This window comes from Chenopodium album, chromosome 24 (assembly GCF_948465745.1).
Source record: "Chenopodium album chromosome 24, dcCheAlbu1.1, whole genome shotgun sequence".
NCBI lineage: Eukaryota > Viridiplantae > Streptophyta > Magnoliopsida > Caryophyllales > Amaranthaceae > Chenopodium > Chenopodium album.
This window is the reverse complement of record NC_137857.1, coordinates 5,311,109-5,315,984: the sequence shown is the minus strand read 5'-3', so window position 1 is coordinate 5,315,984 and position 4,876 is coordinate 5,311,109. Positions and strand designations below refer to the sequence as shown.

Genomic DNA, 4,876 nt, shown 5'->3' with positions numbered 1-4,876 from the left:
TACACCAAGGAGTTGTCTATTTTGTTATGAGGGGGCGATGACAAATGATGATTGCTGAGTTCATGGAAAAGATATCTAATATTATTGATCTTGATGACCTAGTAGATCTTGTGAAACTATATCACGGCTCGTGGGGGTTGCATTGTGTGCAATCTGGAAAGCCAAAAAATGTTTGACTGCATAAGTCAATGGGGAGGTGTGCAAGCCTGAGCCCTCCTCTGCATTAGTCAGTGAAGGTTGTCCTAAAATATTCACACAGTTGCTAGGTACTTCCCCACCCGATGTTACTGAGGCTCTATTATGGATTTGAACATTAAGTGTCAAATCTGTACAAGTTATGGGACTCCCCTTCATCTTTCTCTTAATGCACTGAGGTAGCCATCCCCTCACTTAAATCTTTACTATTGTTTCCATTCCATTTCAAGTTTCTCTGTCACAAACACATGCTTTCTTTCCTCCCTTTTGTAGTTCTATATTGCATATTGCATATGCATATGCATCTTCAAGCTTATCATATTACTTGGTTATTACTCTTGCATATTCCCCCCAAGGCCCCAATCCCTTAAAGTACAGTTCCAGCAAGTTAAAACTAGTCTGGGTGTAGACTTTACACCTGAAAAGCTGAAATTGACTCATTTGAGTATATCCGAACTTAAGAGAACTTGTTGGAACTTATTTTAGCTTAATTTCCAGGAATAAGCTATCTAAGATGAAACGTACATCCCACTAAATGTCCAAGGCCACATTTGTTCCATCTCTTCAATATACATCATTATATCTACAAACAAGTAAAACCACCAAGTACATCATTTGACTAATATACACACTATAAACATCATGGCTTTCAGCATGGCATTTTTGGATTGCCATTCCCTATCAATATATGTTCTAATTGTCAAATTCAGACTGCCTTTGATCGTACCTAAAAGGCTAAATAATCTATGGCGCTAAGTTCCTATATCACATCACCAAATGTAGTGAGCTAAGGTATCACTCTCAAAACTTACGAGAATAAAATAAGAAAGAGATACAAATCATTCCATGGCTAAAAACAAGAATCTATTGGTATAAAGCACCTCCCATTATCATATCTCAGAGTACAACTCCACAATCATTCCAGCTTTAATCTCGTTTAAGTTCTTTTATCTAACCTCATACAACTAGCAAAGCTGAATATCATTTTCTGGCAACCCAAAATTCTTTACACAATCATTGAAGAACACCCAAATTAGCATTATTGTTGTATGGTTGCGTAGCAAAAGTATGTAGTTCTTATCAAAGAATGATATCCTTAAAAGAACAAGAACCTACATCTTCAATTTTTATGCTGTCACATAGAAAATCATACCATAAGACTGCCTGTAAAGGCAATTCAGGCCAATCTTTAACCCATTAGCCACTAATATTTCTACCACAAAAGACCTAGTCTTTGTTGCTAACTTGCTATTTCCTAAACTCGTCTTTCCAATCCCAGATTGAAGGGGAAAAAAAAAAAAAAAAAAAAAAAAAAAAAAAAAAAAAAGCTAATATAGGAACACTTTACTCTATGGCTACCAAAACATAATCAGACTTTTATCTTCCAATAGACAAAGCAATCTCTCAGCAAGCACACAACATCTCAAAAAATGTATAATAATTTGTTAGAACGTGATAACATTTGCTTGTGCATCCAAGGCATACAATCATGCCTCAACAGCATCTAGCAACAATATTACACCATCAATACCAATAATTAAGCATTGAAAAAGATTCCACTCAACTTAAAACTACCATCGCAAGATCTAAATTGTGATTGCAAGAAATATTTGTACATTTTTTATATCGCCTTTCATCATTCATACACTATTATTTGTGATTGCACGAAACATTTGTACATTTTTTATATCGTCTTTCATCATTCAGACACTATTATTTGTGAAGGCATAGATGCAATAAAGAGCATAGCCTCTAGCAGCCAATAAGACGAGGTTCATCAAATGTAAAGAACTAGAAGAATCAACCGGATAACCAAGCACTTTACAATTATCAATTATCATATGCAAAAAACACAGTTGAACAATCATCAAACAATGTATTTAACACACCATTAGACCATAGCAAATACAATACATAAGCTGTTCAATTATTGAAATATCTCAATCATATAATCAATGTCAAAGTAAAATTACACTTAACAAAAGACCATATTATAAAGCCAAGCATACAAATAGCATTAAACAAAGTATGATCAGAGCAATGAAATCCAACACCACTCACAATGGAAGTTCCCCGGATCGAAAGATGGCAAATTTCGACATCTTAGAGCATGAATAAGGAATCCCATTATCCTTCAAGAGCTCTTCAATCATCTCCTTAGCTTTATCAGGCTCAGAACTCTCACATTCAATCTCATACAAAGTCCCAAAATCAAACAGTGTCTCATCCACCTCTAATGTCAACCCTTTCCATTCATAAACCCCTCTTACATTCTTAAACCCTCCTAAACAAACATACCCAGATTCATCCTTAACCCCAAATTCCTCCTTCACCCTCTTCAAAACCCTAGAATCCGACGAACCAATTAAATTCGGGTTAGCCCAAATCTCCCGACCCACAAACGGATCAACATCTTCCTCATCTTCCTCAACTCTACTAACCCCATTAACAAGAACTGCTTTAGCTTTAAGACTCGAAACGCAGCGTTCTGCTGTTTGGGGATCTTCACCATAAAACCTCAATCGAAGAACAGCACGAAGCGCAGAGAGCTCGGAATTGGCGCCGTCGAAGAAGACGTTGTGCTGAAAGTGGGTTCGCCGGAGAAACGGGGAAAGGACGGAGGAGAGAGATTGGTGTGCGGCGGAATGAGGGAGTCTGAGCTTGACTTCGACCTCCATTGTTAAGGGGAAGAGAGGCCGATTCGTTGGGGTTTGGAGGAAGATCGATCGAAGTGTTGCAGAAGAGTTGTGGTGGTGGTGGTGGTGGTTGTTGCGGCGGCGGAGGAGGTGGTGTCGGAGGTAGAAGAAGGTGTGGTGAAGCGTGATTGGAGTTGTTGGAGTTCTTCTTTGTCTTCTAATTTTACTTCGATTTTTGTTGGTTTTCTTCTCAGCATTATTCTCTCTCGTTTTCTTCTGAAAATCAGAAAATGACTCTGTTTTCTGGGTTTGATTTTGTGTTAGTACTTAGTAGTGTTTCAAAAATTTTGTGTTAGTAGTAAGCCATAAATCAAATCTAACTGAAAGGCACGCAAGAAGAGGCGTCAATTCGGGTTGGATCACAATATAGTTCGGGTCGGGTTGGGTTGGGTTTTAGTTAGGTTTGGGTTGGATTATTTACTTATTTCGGATATTTTTATGGGTGAACAAATTATTTTGAGTTTGAGTGGTGAATTCGTGATAAATAAACTGTTATGATTTAGAAATTAGAATAGCTAATGCGTATTTATTTTTTCTTTCTTTTTTTCTTAAAAGGAGAAAGATTCAATTGGATTAGAATCTCTCGTAACTTATACGGAGTAATAGAAAGATTATATTGGATTAGAATCTCTCATAAGTCGTACCTTCATAATAGTTGTAAGTAAACCAGTCTAGAGAATATGATTCAATAATTAAAATTGTGTCTATTAAATAGTAACGGATAGAGCAATTAGAAACAAGATATGTACAAGTTTGGACCTTAGAGTTTGCGATTCTAGCATCGGGGTTAGGACCCAAAGAATGAGAGTGGGTGGAAATAGGACGGAGTGAGTATTATTTCAACCATCAAGACAATGCTTTTTTGGTTGAATTGAGAATTACATTGTACGTATTCTACAAGCTCGAATTTAAATTTCAGTAAGAAGTATTCTTTGGTTAGATACTCTGTAAATTTTAACAAAAAAAAAAAAAGTTTTATGTATCTAGTTAGTTGATGTTAAAGTTGGGAATTTATGATTCATTCGACCTAGATTGTGAATGATTGAGGATCCAATAAAAAATCACTTGCTACGTGAGAATTTCAATTTCCTTGGAATGTTACAAATCATTTTCTTAAATTTTCTAGTTAAACAAACAAATGAAACAACAAATGACCCATGCATTTCATAGCAATTTTTCATTTTCCATCTAAACAAGTAAAATAACCAAACAATCGAGTAATCAAGTCCATCGTATGCTTTCAAAAAAAAAAAAAAAAAAAAAAAAGTCCATCGTATTATACACTCGGTATTACTCCGTAGTATAATTAACTTTTTAGGGATTACACTAATTTCATGTAAATATACACTCGAACTTAGATAATGTAAATACTAAATACGACTTCCATGTAAATATGTAAACGTCGGGCAGCAATAAAAAATTTCAACTTCCTAGGAGCAATGGTAATTGGTCCATTATTATAGTAATTGTGTTATCTTTAGAAACTCAAGAGTTTATCATGAAAAAAAAGTTTTTTAAAATGAAAAAAAAAACGGAAATTTCATGAAATGCCCCTGAGTAATTTTTTTATTCACCAAATACCTATCAAAACTTTCAAATTCACCAAATACACTTGAGTTTAAGAAAAATGTCACCAAATGCCCTTAATGACTAATATGCCACGTGGCAGCCTCTAATTGGTTGTTGTAATATTAGTTAATTATTTATTAAAAAAAACTTTAAAAATTTATTAAAAAAAAACTTTAAAAATAAAAAAAAATTAAAATTTTTTTTTTTTAAAAAAACCCCAACCACCCAAGACCCACCAACCCCCAACGACCAACCACCTGCCACCGCCACCGCCACCACCGCCAGATCCCACCCCTCCCCCTGCGCCGGTGGTCCCTTTTCACCGGTGAGGGCAGCCTCCCCACCCTCCGACACCCCCTCCCCTACCCCCAGCCCCTTCTCCCGACGTTTCCCGCCCCCTTAAACCCTTGCCCAAC

The 4,876-nt window shown here is 36.2% G+C and overlaps 1 pseudogene; it reads right to left on the bottom strand.

Moving 5' to 3' along the window:
* Window positions 1-2,051: 2,051 nt before the first annotated feature.
* Window positions 2,052-3,133, bottom strand: LOC145611684 (triphosphate tunnel metalloenzyme 3 pseudogene; annotated as a pseudogene).
* Between the last annotated feature and the right edge of the window lie 1,743 nt (window positions 3,134-4,876).